This window comes from Oncorhynchus keta, chromosome 1 (assembly GCF_023373465.1).
Source record: "Oncorhynchus keta strain PuntledgeMale-10-30-2019 chromosome 1, Oket_V2, whole genome shotgun sequence".
NCBI classification, from domain to species: Eukaryota; Metazoa; Chordata; class Actinopteri; order Salmoniformes; family Salmonidae; genus Oncorhynchus; species Oncorhynchus keta.
The window spans coordinates 98753742-98773683 of record NC_068421.1 but is presented as its reverse complement, the minus strand read 5'-3'; the positions used below and the strand labels follow the sequence as shown (position 1 = coordinate 98773683).

The window sequence follows — 19942 nt, the reverse complement described above, 5'->3', positions numbered from 1 at the left end:
ATCTCTATGCTAGCCAGGCTGATGCAGGTGGTTTGTTCATGGCATCTCTATGCTAGCCAGGCTGGTGCAGGTGGTATGTTCATGGCATCTCTATGCTAGCCAGGCTGATGCAGGTGGTATGTTCATGGCATCTCTATGCTAGCCAGGCTGGTGCAGGTGGTATGTTCATGGCATCTCTATGCTAGCCAGGCTGATGCAGGTGGTATGTTCATGGCATCTCTACGCTAGCCAGGCTGGTGCAGGTGGTATGTTCATGGCATCTCTATGCTAGCCAGGCTGGTGCAGGTGGTATGTTCATGGCATCTCTATGCTAGCCAGGCTGATGCAGGTGGTATGTTCATGGCATCTCTATGCTAGCCAGGCTGGTGCAGGTGGTATGTTCATGGCATCTCTATGCTAGCCAGGCTGGTGCAGGTGGTATGTTCATGGCATCTCTATGCTAGCCAGGCTGGTGCAGGTGGTATGTTCATGGCATCTCTATGCTAGCCAGGCTGGTGCAGGTGGTATGTTCATGGCATCTCTACGCTAGCCAGGCTGATGCCAGTGGGCTGTATAGTGGGCAGGCTGATGCAGGTGGTGTGTTCATGGCATCTCTACGCTAGCTAGGCTGATGCCAGTGGGCTGTATAGTGGGCAGTATAGTGGGCTGTATAGTGGGCAGTATCGTGGGCTGTATAGTGGGCTGTATAGTGGGCTGTATAGTGGGCAGTATCGTGGGCTGTATAGTGGGCAGTATCGTGGGCTGTATAGTGGGCTGTATAGTGGGCTGTATAGTGGGCAGTATAGTGGGCTGTATAGTGGGCAGTATAGTGGGCAGTACAGTGGGCAATACAGTGGGCAGTATAGTGGGCAGTATAGTGGGCAGTATAGTGGGCAGTATAGTGGGCAGTATAGTGGGCTGTATAGTGGGCTGTATAGTGGGCTGTATAGTGGGCAGTATAGTGGGCTGTATAGTGGGCTGTATAGTGGGCAGTATAGTGGGCTGTATAGTGGGCTGTATAGTGGGCTGTATGGTGGGCAGTGTAGTGGGCTCTATAGTGGGCTGTATAGTGGGCAGACTGATGCCAGTGGGTTTGCAGTGGGCAGTATAGTGGGCTCTATAGTGGGCTGTATAGTGGGCTGTAGACTGGGCTGTATAGTGGGCTGTATAGTGGGCAGTATAGTGGGCAGTATAGTGGGCTGTATGGTGGGCAGTGTAGTGGGCTCTATAGTGGGCTGTATAGTGGGCTGTATAGTGGGCTGTAGACTGGGCTGTATAGTGGGCTGTATAGTGGGCTGTAGAGTGGGCAGTGTAGTGGGCTCTAGTGTGCTGTATAGTGGGCTGTATAGTGGGCAGTATAGTGGGCTGTATAGTGGGCTGTGTAGTGGGCTGTAGAGTGGGCAGTGTAGTGGGCTCTAGTGTGCTGTATAGTGGGCTGTATAGTGGGCAGTACAGTGGGCTGTATAGTGGGCTGTATAGTGGGCTGTATGGTGGGCAGTGTAGTGGGCTCTATAGTGGGCTGTATAGTGGGCTGTATAGTGGGCTGTATAGTGGGCAGACTGATGCCAGTGGGTTTGCAGTGGGCAGTATAGTGGGCTGTATAGTGGGCATGTATAGTGGGCTGTATAGTGGGCTGTATAGTGGGCAGTATAGTGGGCTGTATAGTGGGCTGTAGAGTGGGCAGTGTAGTGGGCTGTATAGTGGGCAGTATAGTGGGCTGTATAGTGGGCTCTATAGTGGGCTGTATAGTGGGCTGTAGAGTGGGCTGTAGAGTGGGCTGTATAGTGGGCTGTATAGTGGGCAGTATAGTGGGCTGTATAGTGGGCTGTATAGTGGGCAGACTGATGCCAGTGGGTTTGCAGTGGGCAGTATAGTGGGCAGTATAGTGGGCTGTACAGTGGGCAGTATAGTGGGTTGTATGGTGGGCAGTATAGTGGGCTGTATAGTGGGCAGTATATTGGGCTGTATAGTGGGCTGTATAGTGGGCAGTATAGTGGGCTGTATAGTGGGCAGTATAGTGGGCTGTACAGTGGGCAGTATAGTGGGCTGTAGAGTGGGCTGTAGAGTGGGCTGTGTAGTGGGCTGTGTAGTGGGCTGTAGAGTGGGCAGTGTAGTGGGCTCTATAGTGGGCATTATAGTGGGCTGTAAAGTGGGCTGTATAGTGGGCAGTATAGTGGGCTGTATAGTGGGCTGTATGGTGGGCAGTATAGTGGGCTGTATAGTGGGCTGTATATTGGGCTGTATAGTGGGCTGTATAGTGGGCAGTATAGTGGGCTGTATAGTGGGCAGTATAGTGGGCATTATAGTGGGCTGTAAAGTGGGCAGTATAGTGGGCTGTATAGTGGGCTGTATAGTGGGCAGTATAGTGGGCTGTATAGTGGGCAGTATAGTGGGCAGTATAGTGGGCATTATAGTGGGCTGTAAAGTGGGCTGTATAGTGGGCAGTATAGTGGGCTGTATAGTGGGCAGTATAGTGGGCAGTATAGTGGGCAGTATAGTGGGCTGTAGAGTGGGCAGTGTAGTGGGCTCTATAGTGGGCTCTATAGTGTGCTGTATAGTGGGCTGTGTAGTGGGCTGTAGAGTGGGCATTATAGTGGGCTGTAAAGTGGGCTGCATAGTGGGCAGTATAGTGGGCTGTATAGTGGGCTGTATAGTGGGCTGTATAGTGGGCAGTATAGTGGGCTGTATAGTGGGCAGTATAGTGGGCATTATAGTGGGCTGTAAAGTGGGCTGTATAGTGGGCAGTATAGTGGGCTGCATAGTGGGCAGTATAGTGGGCTGTATGGTGAAGAGCACTGATGCCATAGATTATTACTCTCTTGTGGATAGCACCATGTTTCATGTGAACACTGAGCCAGTCACTAGAGAGGGGAAACCGTACATCCATAATGTCAAAAGTGCCAAGGGCCACAACGCCAAGTGAGTTAGTTGAACCTTTTATTTAACTAAGCAAGTCAGTTAAGAACAAATTCTTATTTTCAATGACGCTCTAGGAACAGCAGGTTAACTGCCTTCTTCAGGGGCAGAACAACAGATGTTTACCTGGTCAGCTCGGGGATTCGATCTAGCAGCCTTTCGGTTACTGGCCCAATGCTCTAACCACTAAGCTACCCTGCCACCCAATAGATGGTTGCCTTAGATTAACAGCCCACTGTAGAGTGGGCTGTAGAGTGGGCTGTAGAGTGGGCTGTAGAGTGGGCTGTGTAGTGGGCTGTGTAGTGGGCTGTAGAGTGGGCAGTGTAGTGGGCTCTATAGTGGGCTCTATAGTGGGCTGTATAGTGGGCTGTAGAGTGGGCTCTAGAGTGGGCTCTATAGTGGGCTCTATAGTGGGCTCTATAGTGGGCTGTATAGTGGGCTGTAGAGTGGGCTGTAGTGTAGTGGGCTCTATAGTGGGCTCTATAGTGGGCTGTATAGTGTGCTGTAGAGTGGGCTCTATAGTGGGCAGTGTAGTGGGCTGTAGAGTGGGCTGTATAGTGTGCTGTAGAGTGGGCTCTATAGTGGGCTGTATAGTGGGCTGTAGAGTGGGCTCTAGAGTGGGCAGTGTAGTGGGCTGTAGAGTGGGCTGTATAGTGGGCTGTAGAGTGGGCTCTATAGTGGGCTGTAGAGTGGGCTCTATAGTGGGCTCTATAGTGGGCTCTATAGTGGGCTCTATAGTGGGCTCTATAGTGTGCTGTAGAGTGGGCTCTAGAGTGGGCTGTAGAGTGGGCTCTAGAGTGGGCTCTAGAGTGGGCTCTAGAGTGGGCAGTAGAGTGGGCTGTAGAGTGGGCTGTATAGTGGGCTGTATAGTGTGCTGTATAGTGTGCTCTATAGTGGGCTGTATAGTGGGTTGTATAGTGGGCTGTATAGTGGGCTCTAGAGTGGGCTGTATAGTGGGCTGTAGAGTGGGTTGTATAGTGTGCTGTAGAGTGGGCTCTAGAGTGGGCAGTATAGTGTGCTGTAGAGTGGGCTCTATAGTGGGCAGTGTAGTGGGCTGTAGAGTGGGCTGTATAGTGTGCTGTAGAGTGGGCTCTATAGTGGGCAGTATAGTGGGCTGTAGAGTGGGCTCTAGAGTGGGCAGTGTGATGCAACAGACATGTCTGTCTACTAAACCTCCAGGGAATCTGGTGTAAATGTCAGACTAAGGCACGAGGGAGGGAGGGGGTGAGGAGGGGTGTTTTGCTTGATATATATATCCTAGAAACTGAGGGAGAGTGATACCCCTGTCCAGCTGCTTCTGGGGATTGGTCAGTGAGCTGGCACAAGCCCCGCCTCTTCGCTGATGAGCCAAAGAAAAAAATACAAACAAATCTGAACATCCTCCAGACGTTCTTCACTGCTGTGCACTTGACCCTCCCGGCACTTTAAACCCCAGTCCTGGATTCATTTATTTATTCTATTTATTCTATTTATTCAACTAGTCCATGTGCGATCACTAATACATGTGTTTATGTGTTCTACCGACAGCATTGAAGAGTTGAAACAAGAAAAAAAGAGAACAGTTTAAAATGAATTGTCCATACTCCACAGCTGTGGGGCACTGCCCTGAGCTCCCCTTTCATCGGTAAGTAGCTAGCTAACAACCAACTGGTGTGCTGTGAGTGGTGTGTTATAATAGCATTTAGCCACGTTACTGTCAAAAGACCCGGACCCACTTGAACTTCACATAACGGACATAGTAATTCTCCATTGTAAGCATGAAACACTGGGCTATCCACATGGGAGTATTAATCTAAGGCAACCATCTATTGGGTGGCAGGGTAGCTTAGTGGTTAGAGCATTGGGCCAGTAACCTAAAGGCTGCTAGATCGAATCCCCGAGCTGACCAGGTAAACATCTGTTGTTCTGCCCCTGAAGAAGGCAGTTAACCTGCTGTTCCTAGACCGTCATTGAAAATAAGAATTTGTTCTTAACTGACTTGCTTAGTTAAATAAAAGGTTCAACTAAATCACTTGGCGTTGTGGCCCTTGGCACTTTTGACATTATGGATGTACGGTTTCCCCTCTCTAGTGACTGGCTCAGTGTTCACATGAAACATGGTGCTATCCACAAGAGAGTAATAATCTATGGCATCAGTGCTCTTCACCATCGTAGGAGGTGAAGGAGAAAGAAAGTAGACGTCTCAGACAGACTCTCAGTTGCTGGGTCAGAGACAGTTGGTTTGGTTGAATCGACCAGGGATAGGAGGTCTGTTGCTGGGTCAGAGATGGTTGGATTGTCGAACCAGACCAGGGATAGGGAGTCTGTTGCTGGGTCAAGCAGACAGAGGGGGGCTGTTGCTGGGTCAGGGATGGTTGGATTGTCGAACCAGACCAGGGATAGGGAGTCTGTTGCTGGGTCAGGGATGGTTCTCCGACTAGGGTGTCTGGAGGCGCAAACAGACGTTGAAACAGTTGTGTCTGGACGTTCAGCTGCCAGCCCGGTCTGGTCTGATATTTATAGGTGTGGCGTACGAATGGCAACAATGTCACGACAGATTACAAGAGCAGAGCGCAAGGCAGAGTCTAGACTGAAGGCAGAGTCTAGAGTGAAGGCAGAGTCTAGACTGAAGGCAGAGTCTAGACTGAAGGCAGAGTCTAGACTGAAGGTAGAGTCTAGACTGAAGGTAGAGTCTAGACTGAAGGTAGAGTCTAGACTGAAGGTAGAGTCTAGACTGAAGGTAGAGTCTAGACTGAAGGCAGAGTCTAGACTGAAGGTAGAGTCTAGACTGAAGGCAGAGTCTAGACTGAAGGCAGAGTCTAGACTGAAGGCAGAGTCTAGACTGAAGGCAGAGTCTAGACTGAAGGTAGAGTCTAGACTGAAGGTAGAGTCTAGACTGAAGGCAGAGTCTAGACTGAAGGCAGAGTCTAGACTGAAGGCAGAGTCTAGAATGAAGGAAGAGTCTAGACTGAAGGTAGAGTCTAGACTGAAGGCAGAGTCTAGACTGAAGGTAGAGTCTAGACTGAAGGCAGAGTCTAGACTGAAGGTAGAGTCTAGACTGAAGGCAGAGTCTAGACTGAAGGCAGAGTCTAGACTGAAGGCAGAGTCTAGACTGAAGGTAGAGTCTAGACTGAAGGTAGAGTCTAGACTGAAGGTAGAGTCTAGACTGAAGGTAGAGTCTAGACTGAAGGCAGAGTCTAGACTGAAGGTAGAGTCTAGACTGAAGGCAGAGTCTAGACTGAAGGTAGAGTCTAGAGTGAAGGCAGAGTCTAGAGTGAAGGCAGAGTCTAGAGTGAAGGCAGAGTCTAGAGTGAAGGCAGAGTCTAGAGTGAAGGCAGAGTCTAGAGTGAAGGCAGAGTCTAGAGTGAAGGTAGAGTCTAGAGTGAAGGCAGAGTCTAGAGTGAAGGCAGAGTCTAGAGTGAAGGCAGAGTCTAGAGTGAAGGCAGAGTCTAGAGTGAAGGCAGAGTCTAGAGTGAAGGCAGAGTCTAGAGTGAAGGCAGAGTCTAGAGTGAAGGCAGAGTCTAGAGTGAAGGCAGAGTCTAGAGTGAAGGCAGAGTCTAGAGTGAAGGCAGAGTCTAGAGTGAAGGCAGAGTCTAGAGTGAAGGCAGAGTCTAGAGTGAAGGCAGAGTCTAGAGTGCTGTAGAGGGGTCTCGGATGGTTGAGGGGCAGGACTTTGGTGAACTGGTGGGGGATCCTGGATGGTTGTTGGCCTGGCCGTCGGGAGCTTTGGGCTGGTGCTCGAGAGGTCGCTGGTTCGGGTTCCTGGTTTGACTTGGTGGGAGATCTGTCGATGTGCCCTTGGGCGGGGTGCTTGACCCTGGTTGCTTGCCGTGGGTCTCTCTGGATGGGGAGCGTCTGCTACATGACTGAATGTAATGTGCATGTCGAGGGGCTTCACTGCAGGTAGATTGTATGTTTAAAAATGTGACAGCTATGACAGCTAAAAGTCTAGGGAGAGTCGTGCAGTATTCAAATCCTCTCCTCCAACTGGAATGTTGCTTTTCCAAGAAGCCTGTTCTGAGTGTTGATAACAAAACAAAAGGTCAGTCAAATAACCGACACGTTTTCACACTTAATTGAACTTAAAATGTTGGCTATAATGTATAATAATTAAAAGTAACATCTGGTATTATTTAAACAGTGTTATGTTCTATTTAAATGTGGTTCAAGTGTTACCCGTAGACAGACAGGTGAGGTGTAAGGGGAGCAGTATGGTAAGCTGTTGGTTTAAACTCACAGCCTGACCTTTAACCTTAAACCTTTTGAGACAGTTTACAAACACAGCCTCTACCTTATGTGTATTGAGAAGCATTACTATAGCTGTATGAGGGCTTTGGCTGGAGAAAACAGAAAACTCACTCTAATTGAGGCACCACTAAGATTTGGTCAGATTCTGACTGATAAACAAACAATAACCTTGAAAGGTGAATGGATAAAAAGCTTTCTCTAAATGTCAATGCACATGAAATCCTGCCCTCAGATGAAACATCAAACATTCAAAGCATCAAAACAGGACTAAGATTGAATCCTATTATACCGGCTCTGACACTCTTCGGCTGTGGCAGGGCTTGAAAACTATTACTGACACAAAGGGAGACCCCGCCGTGAGCTGCCCAGTGACGCGAGCCGACCAGACGAGCTATATACCTTTTATGCTCGCTTCGAGGCAAGGAATACTGAAAAATGCATGAGAGCGCAAGCTGTACCTGATGACTGTGTGATCGCGCTCTCCGTAGCCGATGTGAGAAAGACCTTTAAACAGGTCAACATTCACAAAGCCGCGGGGCCAGACGGATTACCAGGATGTGGACTCTTGTACTCAAAGCACGGATCAACAGGCAAGTGTCTTCACTAATATTTTCAATCTCTCCCTGACCAAGTATGTAATACCTCCATTTTCAAGCAGACCAGCATAGTCTCTGTACCCAAGAAAGCGAAGGCAACCTTCCTAAATTATTACCGCCCCGTAGCACTCACGTCGGTAGCCATGAAGTGCTTTGAAAGACCGGTCATGGCTCACACCAACAGCATCCCCCCCAGATACCCTGAACCCACTCCAATTGGCACACTACCCCAACAGGTCCACAGATGACACAATCTCAATCACACTCCACACTGCCCTTTCCCACATGGACAAAAGGAACACCTATGTGAGAATGCTGTTCATTGACGACAGCTCAACGTTCAACACCATAGTGCCCACAAAGCTCATCACTAAGCTAAGGACCCTGGGACTAAAAACCTCCCTCTGCAACTGGATCCTGGACTTCCTGACGGGCCGCCCCCAGGTGATAAGAGTAGGCAACAACACGTCTGCCACGCTGATCCTTAACACTGGGGCTCCTCAGGGGTGTGTGCTTAGTCCCCTCCTGTATTCCCTGTTCACCCACGACTACACCTTCATTAAGTGTGCTGTCGACACAACAGTGTCTGATATCCGACAACAAAGAAAAGGCCTATAGGGAGGAGGTCAGAGTCCCAACAGCCCCGCTGTGTCGGACGGGGGCTGGCGCTCTGGGGCTTCCTCCTCCTCAGGGGGAGGGGGGCAGCGTGACCCCTGCCGCACACCTACTCAGCTGGACACAGCAGACCCCATTTCCAGTCAGTCAATGTGGTGCCAGGAAAACAACCTCTCCCTCAACGTGAGCAAGACAAAGGAGCTGATCGTGGACTACAGGAAAAGGAGGGCCGAACAGGCCCCCATCGGCGGGGCTGTAGTGGAGCAGGTTGAGAGTTTCAAGTTCCTTGTTGTCCACATCACCAACAAACTTTCATGGTCCAAACATACCAAGATAGTTGTGAAGAGGGCACAACAAAACCAATTCCCCCTCAGGAGACTGAAAAGATTTGGCATGGGTCCCCAGATACTCAAAAAGTTCTACAGCTGCACCATCGAGAGCATCCTAACCGGTTGCATCGCCGCCTGGTATGGCAACTGCTCGGCATCTGACCTTTTGCGCTACAGAGCGTAGGGGCCAAGTTTCCTGCCATCCAGGATCTCTATACTAGGCGGTGTCAGTGGAAGGCCCAAGAAATTGTCAAAGACTCCAGTCACCGAAGTCATAGACTGTTCTCTCTGCTACCGCACGGCAAGCGGTACCGGAGCGCCAAGTATAGGTCCAAAGGGCTTCTAAAAGCTTCTACCCCCAAGCCATAAGTCTGCTGAAAAAATAATAAAATGGCCACCTGGACCTATTAAGTTGACCCTTTGTTTTTACACTGCTGCTACTTGCTGTGTATTATCTATGCATAGACCCCTACATGTACAAATGACCTCGACTAACCCTCCACATTGACTCGGTACCGGTACCTCCTGTATATTGCCTCGTTATTGTTATGTCATTTTATTTTGTTACTTTTTATTTTATTTTATTTTCTACTTGAGTTTATTTCGTAAATATTTTCTTAACTCCATTCCCTGAACTGCATTGTTGGTTAAGCGCTTGTTAGTAAGCAATTCTCGGCAAGGTGAAATACCTGTTGTATTCGGAGCATGTGAAAAATAAAATGTGATTTGATTTGAACAACCACAATACATTTGTTTGTGAAAGTTGGAAAACTATATCATCCATTTACACTGAGTGCACAAAACATTACGAAACACTGTTCTGATATCGAGTTGCATCCCCTCCTCCTCCTTTTACTCTCAGAACAGCTTCAGTTCGTCGGGTCACGGACCCTACAAGGTGTCGAAAGCGTTCCACAGGGATGCCGGCCCCCATGTCGACTCCAATGCTTCCCACAGTTGTGTCAAGTTGGCTGTGGATCCTCTGGGTGGTGGAACATTCTTGATACACACAAGAAACTATTGCGTTGAGTAAAGAAACAAACCAGTTAGTCTATGTCGTGGGAAGAGCAGGTGTTCCTAATGTTCTGTCCTCTCAGCGTATTGTATTATAAGACATGTGAGGAAACCTTCTTCTCATCGGTACGTTTCGGACTGAGATGCTCATTTACACGCTTTATTTTTTACCATTCCACTTCCTGGTTTGAGACCCAAAATGGCCGCAGTAAAAACATGCATCGGAGAGCAGGAGACCTCTTCCAGCAGTCTATTGTTGAGCAGCCGTGTCCCTCTTCCAGCCTGGTTGACGGATGAGAGAGAGAGGAGGAGGGGGGGAGATGACTGATGAGAGGGGGAGGAGGACTGGATGAGGGATGAAAGGGAGGAGGGAGAGGAGGGCTGACAGACGAGAGGGTGAAGAGCTTGAGGTCTTTAAAGGTGTGATTAATGATGACACAGGAGAAGACCCCAGATCGGCTGGTCTGTTTGTTTTGATTGCATATTCATCGGTGGATGTGGCCGACCTAGTACGAGACAATAGTTCCAGCTCTGTTTAGTGGTGACCTCTGAACTCTGGCCTAGTACCCAGTCTTCAGTCTGGGCTGCTGAGGGGCCGTGAAGGGGCCCGGAGGCTGGAGGGGCCCCAGCCTGTCTGTCTGCCTGTCTGTCTTTAGGTGGGGGGCTGGAGGGGACCGGCCTGTCTATCTGTCTGTAGGTGCATGCTGAACAGCCTTCCCCTCAGGGCAAAAAGACTAAATAACTCTCTAAGTAACAAGACATCAGTCACAGGGATAAACTCCTTTCTAAACCCCCAACAACAGGCTAGCTAACCGCAGACCCAACTCTATCTGTCTACACAGGGCCCAGCCTCTCTATCTGTCTACACAGGGCCCAGCCTCTCTATCTGTCTACACAGGGCCCAGCCTCTCTATCTGTCTACACAGGGCCCAGCCTGTCTATCTGTCTACACAGGGCCCAGCCTGTCTATCTGTCTACACAGGGCCCAGCCTGTCTATCTGTCTACACAGGGCCCAGCCTGTCTATCTGTCTACACAGGGCCCAGCCTGTCTATCTGTCCACACAGGGCCCAGCCTGTCTATCTGTCTACACAGGGCCCAGCCTGTCTGTCTACACATGGCCCGGCCTGTCTGTCTACACAGGGCCCAGACTGTCTATCTGTCTACACAGGGCACAATAGTGAAAATAGTGAAAACATATATACAGTGCCTTGCAAAAGTATTCAGCCCCCTTGAACTTTGCGACCTTTTGCCACATTTCAGGCTTCAAACATAAAGATATAAAACTGTATTTTTTGTGAAGAATCAACAACAAGTGGGACACAATCATGAAGTGGAACGACATTTATTGGATATTTCAAACATTTTTAACAAATCAAAAACTGAAAAATTGTACACCACCCCTACCTTGTCACATCACAACTGATTGGCTCAAACGCATTAAGAAGAAGGAAAGACATTCCGCTAATTAACTTTTAACAAGGCACACCTGTTAATTAAAATGCATTCCAGGTGACTACCTCATAAAGCTGGTTGAGAGAATACCAAGAGTGTACAAAGCTGTCATCAAGGCAAAGGGTGGCTACTATGAAGAATCTCAAATAAAATATATTTTGATTTATTAAACACATTTTGGTTACTACATGATTCCGTAATTTCATTGTTTTTATGTCTCCACTGTTATTCCACAATGTAGAAAATAGTAAAAATAAAGAAAAACCCTTGAATGAGTAGGTGTCCAAACTTTTGACTGGTACTATAGATACAGTGTAATATTAGGATGCAAACTTGTTTATACATTTCAACTCTATATCTAACATCGTACAGGTGTCATCTTTTTTAAAGTCCATAACCATGTTTGTGTGTGAGGTGTTTTTGGTTTCAAGTCCTCCAGGAGCAGCTAACATCATGCTCCCAGTCCAACCTACTCATGTCAATAGGCATCCCAGACGTTTCTAAATGTGAGCCATGTAAAGGCTGTTGATCTACTGCTACACGGACAAATAACAGCAGGTTTATAGTGAGAGCGTCGTCCTTGGTAAAAGACCAAGTCCATATTATGGCAAGAACAGCTCAAATAAGCAAAGTGAAACAACAGTCCATCAGTTTCTTCAAATGCAGTCGCAAACACCATCAAGCGCTATGATGAAACTGGCTCTCATGAGGACCGCCACAGGAAAGGAAGACCCAGAGTTGCCTCTGCTGCAGAGGATAAGATCATTAGAGTTAACTGGCTCTCATGAGGACCGCCACAGGAAAGGAAGACCCAGAGTTGCCTCTGCTGCAGAGGATTAGTTCATTAGAGTTAACTAACTGCACCTCAGATTGCAGACCAAATAAATTCTTCACTGAGTTCAAATAAAAGACACATCTCAACATCAACTGTTCAGAGGAGACTGTGTGAATCAGGTCTTCGTGGTTGAATTGCTGCAAAGAAACCACTACTGAAGGACACCAATAAGAAGAAAAGATTTGAATGGGTCAAGAAACACGAGCAATGGACATTAGACCAGTAGAAATCTGTCCATTGGTCTGTTGAGTCCAAATTTGAGATTGTTGGTTCCAACCGCAGTGTCTTTGTGAGACGCAGAGTAGGTGATCGGATTATCTCTGCATGTGTGGTTTCCACCGAGAAGCATGGAGGAGGAGGTGTGATGGTGAGGGGGTGCTTTGCTGGTGATTTATTTAGAAATCAAGGCACACTTAACCGGCATGGCTACCACAGCATTCTGCAGCGACACACCATCCCATCTGGTTTGTGCTTAGTGGGACTATCATTTGTTTTTCAACAGGACAATGACCCAAAACCCACCTCCAGGCTGTATAAGGGCTATCTGACCAAGGAGAGTGATGGAGTGTTGCATCAGATGACCTGACCTCCACAATCCCCCGACCTCAACCCAATTGAGATGGTTTGGGATGAGTTGGACCGCAGAGTGAAAGAAAAGCATCCAACAAGCGTTCAGCATATGTGGGAACTCCTTCAACACTGTTGGAAAAGCATTCTTCATGAAGCTGGTTCAGCGAAGGCCAAAAGTGTGCAAAGTTGTCATCAAGGCAAATGGTGGCTACTTGTAGAATCTAAAATATAGAAAATGATACCACCGTGTAGACTACATCAACAGTCTCTATAGATCATCATGTAGCCTACATCAACAGTCTCTATAGATCATCATGTAGCCTACATCAACAGTCTCTATAGATCATCATGTAGCCTACATCAACAGTCTCTATAGATCATCATGTAGCCTATATCAACAGTCTCTATAGATCACCATGTAGCCTATATCAACAGTCTCTATAGATCACCATGTAGCCTATATCAACAGTCTCTATAGATCATCATGTAGCCTATATCAACAGTCTCTATAGATCATCATGTAGCCTACATCAACAGTCTCTATAGATCACCATGTAGCCTACATCAACAGTCTCTATAGATCATCATGTAGCCTACATCAACAGTCTCTATAGATCACCATGTAGCCTATATCAACAGTCTCTATAGATCACCATGTAGCCTATATCAACAGTCTCTATAGATCACCATGTAGCCTATATCAACAGTCTCTATAGATCATCATGTAGCCTACATCAACAGTCTCTATAGATCACCATGTAGCCTACATCAACAGTCTCTATAGATCACCATGTAGCCTACATCAACAGTCTCTATAGATCATCATGTAGCCTACATCAACAGTCTCTATAGATCACCATGTAGCCTATATCAACAGTCTCTATAGATCATCATGTAGCCTACATCAACAGTCTCTATAGATCACCATGTAGCCTATATCAACAGTCTCTATAGATCACCATGTAGCCTACATCAACAGTCTCTATAGATCACCATGTAGCCTACATCAACAGTCTCTATAGATCACCATGTAGCCTACATCAACAGTCTCTATAGATCACCATGTAGCCTATATCAACAGTCTCTATAGATCACCATGTAGCCTACATCAACAGTCTCTATAGATCATCATGTAGCCTATATCAACAGTCTCTATAGATCACCATGTAGCCTATATCAACCGTCTCTATAGATCATCATGTAGCCTACATCAACAGTCTCTATAGACCACCATGTAGCCTACATCAACAGTCTCTATAGATCACCATGTAGCCTATATCAACAGTCTCTATAGATCATCATGTAGCCTATATCAACAGGCTCTATAGATCACCATGTAGCCTACATCAACAGTCTCTATAGATCACCATGTAGCCTACATCAACAGTCTCTATAGATCACCATGTAGCCTACATCAACAGTCTCTATAGATCACCATGTAGCCTACATCAACAGTCTCTATAGATCATCATGTAGCCTACATCAACAGTCTCTATAGATCACCATGTAGCCTACATCAACAGTCTCTATAGATCACCATGTAGCCTATATCAACAGTCTCTATAGATCATCATGTAGCCTACATCAACAGTCTCTATAGATCACCATGTAGCCTATATCAACAGTCTCTATAGATCATCATGTAGCCTACATCAACAGTCTCTATAGATCACCATGTAGCCTACATCAACAGTCTCTATAGATCACCATGTAGCCTATATCAACAGTCTCTATAGATCATCATGTCTCTATAGAGCCTACATCAACAGTCTCTATAGATCACCATGTAGCCTATATCAACAGTCTCTATACTGCAGACATCTCTATTTCCTCCATGTAGCCTATATCAACAGTCTCTATAGATCAACACAAGAGACTGAGAACAAACTATTCTCAGTGTAAAAGTACAACATGATTTAACAGTTCTTCTGTACACAATAGGTCGTGATCACCATGTAGGGGTCTCTATAGATTGGCCTATCAGAAGATCACTGTAGCCTGACAACTGATCATCATGCCTTGCTCAGTCTCTTGATCATCATGAAAATCAACAGCATATACTGCCCATCTTTCCTCCCAAACAAGAGACACCATATTAAAATACAACATGATTTAGTTCTTCTGTACACAATAGGTTTCAGACCAGGGGATGAGAACACTGGTGACAACTCCTGCTTGCTCGTGTTTGGAAAATGCATATTCCCATCTTATGTATTCCTATGTAGTGCACTACTTTAGACCAGGGTCAGTAGGATCCTGGCACCATATTCCCTATGTAGTGCACTACTTTAGACCAGGGTCAGTAGGATCCTGGCACCATATTCCCTATGTAGTGCACTATTTTTGTGAAGAGCGCATAGAGCTCTGGGGAATAGGCATAGGGAATAGGGTGCTATTTGGGAGCCGTCTCCCAGTGTGCCTCCCTCTGCCAAATCACTATGTCTGTGGAGTGGAAAGTACACTGTTGGTTTTCTACCTCATTACAGGCTCGGCAACACCTTGTTGCCATAGTGATGCAGCTGGAGCGTACATTCACCCTGCCTTGCACAGCACCACACCTCTTTAGCGCATAAGGAGGGGGATCATTCATTGGCCAAGCCCAGGTTATGGGGAAAGGGAGAGGTATTTGATTGGCCAAGCCCAGGTTTTTGGGGAAAGGGATACGTATTTTGCTTGGCCAAGCCCAGGATTTTGGGGAAAGGGAGAGGTATTTGATTGGCCAATCCCAGGTTCTGGGGAAAGGGAGAGGTATTTGATTGGCCAAGCCCAGGTTTTGGGGAAAGGGAGAGGTATTTGATTTGCCAAGCCCAGGTTTTGGGGAAGGGATACGTATTTTGCAAGCCCAGGTTCTGGGGAAAGGGAGAGGTATTTGATTGGCCAAGCCCAGGTTCTGGGGAAAGGGAGAGGTATTTGATTGGCCAAGCCCAGGTTCTGGGGAAAGGAGACGTATTTGATTGGCCAAGCCCAGGTTCTGGGGAAAGGGAGAGGTATTTGATTGGCCAAGCCCAGGTTTTTGGGGAAAGGGATACGTATTTTGCTTGGCCAAGCCCAGGATTTTGGGGAAAGGGAGAGGTATTTGATTGGCCAATCCCAGGTTCTGGGGAAAGGGAGAGGTATGTGTAGCTGTAAACACAGTAAACGTTGAACCTTTAGGAAATGAGAATAGATAGAAGCCCTTTCTCATCGGTCCTGACTCAGACCAGTAGACTGAAGTAACGGGCTGAATGGATAGACAGCAGGATTGGCAGTTCATTTTAACTGGATAAAGAATAGGGATAGGCCTAGATGCTGGATGAGGTTCCTGTGTGTCGCAATATCATTGCACTGGCACACCTAATTAAAGGGGGTGATTTACAGCAAGTGGCCTGTTCTATTTTTTTTGTGTCAAATTCTTAGACTAGCTACTGTGTAAATAAACAACCTGCATAAAACTGACTTGTCAATAAATCCAACAAACCATACTACGGTATGTGTAGTATGGTTTGTATGTGAAATCAATAATATTGTTTGAATGTACAGGAGGGAACTGAATAAGACTAAAGATTATTGATGCATGTCTAGATTCCTCAAAGCCTTCTGTAGTTCAACCCCGTCGCTCTAGTTTCAAACCCCAAATCCCCCACACAAACACACACACACGAATAGAAACACACACACACACGAATAGAAACACACACACACACACACACACACACGAATAGAAACACACACACACACACACACACACACACACACACACACAAAAAAATACACACACACACACACACACACGGATAGAAAGACACACACACACACACACACACACAACACAAACACACACACACACACACACACATACACACACACACACACACACGAATAGAAACACACACACACACACGAATAGAAACACACACACAAACACACACACACGAATAGAAACACACACACACACACACACACACACGAATAGAAAACACACACACACACGAATAGAAACACACACACACAAACAAACACACACACACACGAATAGAAACACACACACACACACGAATAAAACACACACACACACACACACACACACGGATAGAAACACACACACACACACACACACACACAAACACACACACACACGAATACACACACACACACACAAATAGAAACACACACACACAAACACACACACACGAATAGAAACACACACACACACGAATAGAAACACATACACACACGAATAGAAACACACACACACACAAACACACACACACGAATAGAAACACACACACACACGAATAGAAACACACACACACACAAACACACACACACGAATAGAAACACACACACACACGAATAGAAACACACACACACACACATGAATAGAAACACACACACACACAGTAGATTGTGTGTCCTGCTTAGAGTACAGTATGATAGCCCTGTTCAGATTATGTTCTTCATGAGAAATGCCTGACTGTGTTGTTGAATAGACACTAGGTATCAGATTATGTTAATCATTAGAAATGCCTGACTGTGTTGTTGAATAGACACTAGGTATCAGATTATATTAATCATTAGAAATGCCTGACTGTGTTGTTGAATAGACACTAGGTATCAGATTATATTAATCATTAGAAATGCCTGACTGTGTTGTTGAATAGACACTAGGTATCAGATTATGTTAATCATTAGAAATGCCTGACTGTGTTGTTGAATAGACACTAGGTATCAGATTATGTTCTTCATGAGAAATGCCTGACTGTGTTGTTGAATAGACACTAGGTATCAGATTATATTAATCATTAGAAATGCCTGACTGTGTTGTTGAATAGACACTAGGTATCAGATTATATTAATCATTAGAAATGCCTGACTGTGTTGTTGAATAGACACTAGGTATCAGATTATATTAATCATTAGAAATGCCAGACTGTGTTGTTGAATAGGCATTCATATCTTCTCCCCCTACACATAACGGAATGTTGGGGAATTCCACCCCCCCCCCCCCCCTGTTGTTGACACACACACACACACACACACACACACACACACACACACACACACACACACACACAAAGCCCCCCGTCAAGCTCCCGTACAGCTGTACACATACCAGACGCTGTGAATCTCAGCCAGCCAGTGCTGTGGTATCATATAGACCATGGGGGGATTTCCGACAGGCTGGGTGCTAGGCCTCACACACACACACACACACACACACACACACACACACACACACACACACACACACACACACACACACACACACACACACACACACACACACACACACACACACACACACACACACACACACTACAGCAGCGTATGCTGCCACTTCAGTAGTGAACAATGGGACTCTCTCTGACCCTCAGCTGCTGCAGCCTGGTGTGGGTTTACATACAGGGGGAAGAGGGAACAGGTTAAATAGGAACCTACCTCTGTTGACTCTCTGTTGACTTTCTCTGTCTACCAGCCTTCCCTGTGCTCCCCTTTCTCCCCTATACTGTTGCCTCAGTGTTTAATAAAGGGCATAAAAGGAGACGTACTGATAGTTATGATAGTTAGTGATGATAAGGCTTGGACCATATACCATTTATACCATACACCGTTTATACCATACACCGTTTATACCGTTTATACCATATACCGGTTATAACGTTTACACCATATACCGTTTATACTGTTTATACCATATACCGTTTATACCGTTTATACCATATACCGTTTACACCGTTTATACCATATACCGTTTATACCGTATACCGTTTATACCATATACCGTTTATACCGTTTATACCATATACCGTTTATACAGTTTATACCGTTTATACCGTTTATACCATATACCATATACCGTTTATACCGTTTATACCGTTATACCATATAAATACCATATACCATTTTATACCGTTTATACCATATACCGTTTATACCGTTTATACCATATACCGTTTATACCGTTTATACCATACACAGTTTATACCGTTTATACCATATACCGTTTATACCGTTTATACCGTTTATACCATATACCGTTTATACCGTTTACACCATATACCGTTTATACCGTTTATACCGTTTATACCATATACCGTTTATACCGTTTATACCATATACCGTTTATACCATATACCGTTTATACCGTTTATACCATATACCGTTTACACCGTTTATACCATATACCGTTTATACCGTATACCGTTTATACCATATACCGTTTATACCGTTTATACCATATACCGTTTATACAGTTTATACCGTTTATACCGTTTATACTATATACCGTTTATACCGTTTATACCATTTATACCATACACCGTTTATACCATATACCGTTTATACCGTTTATACCATATACCGTTTATACCATATACCGTTTATACCATATACCATTTATACCGTTTATACCATATACCGTTTATACCGTTTATACCATATACCGTTTATACCATATACCATTTATACCGTTTATACCATATACCGTTTATACCGTTTATACCATATACCGTTTATACCATATACCGTTTATACCATATACCATTTATACCGTTTATACCATATACCGTTTATACCGTTTATACCATATACCGTTTATACCATATACGGTTTATACCGTTTATACCATATACCGTTTATACCATATACCGTTTATACCATATACCGTTTATACCGTTTATACCATATACCGTTTATATCGTTTATACCATATACCATATACCGTTTATACCATATACCGTTTATACCGTTTATACCATATACCGTTTATACCATTTATAAAATACTCCGTTTATACCGTTTATACCATATACCGTTTATATCGTTTATACCATATACCGTTTATACCATATACCGTTTATACCATATACCGTTTAACACTGTTTATAAAATACTCCGTTTATACCGTTTATACCATATACCGTTTATATCGTTTATACCATATACCGTTTATACCGTTTATACCGTTTATACCATATACCGTTTATACCATATACCGTTTATACCATATACCGTTTATACCATATACTGTTTATACCATATACCGTTTATACCGTTTATACCATATACCGTTTAACGTTTATACCATATACCGTTTATACAGTTTATACCATATACCGTTTATACCGTTTATACCATATACCGTTTATACCATATACCGTTTATACCGTTTATACCATATACCGTTTATACCATATACCGTTTATACCGTTTATTCCATATACCGTTTATACCATATACTGTTTATACCGTTTATACCATATACCGTTTATACCATATACCGTTTATACCATATACCGTTTATACCATATACCGTTTATACCGTTTATACCATATACCGTTTATACCATATACCGTTTATACCATATACCGTTTACACCGTTTATAAAATACTCCGTTTATACCGTTTATACCATATACCGTTTATAT

General features: G+C 45.2%; 1 protein-coding gene across 49 annotated transcripts in view; it reads left to right on the top strand.

The window, feature by feature from the left end:
• The first annotated feature begins 4345 nt into the window (after nt 1-4345).
• LOC118380369 (tumor protein 63-like) overlaps nt 4346-19942 on the top strand; it is a 195757-nt gene continuing 180160 nt past the window's right edge. For all 49 annotated transcript variants that reach the window (XR_008068812.1, XR_008068797.1, XR_008068796.1 and 46 more), the window contains exon 1: nt 4346-4519. The gene's annotated coding sequence lies outside the window, so the exon portion shown is untranslated. The remainder of the gene's footprint in view (nt 4520-19942) is intronic.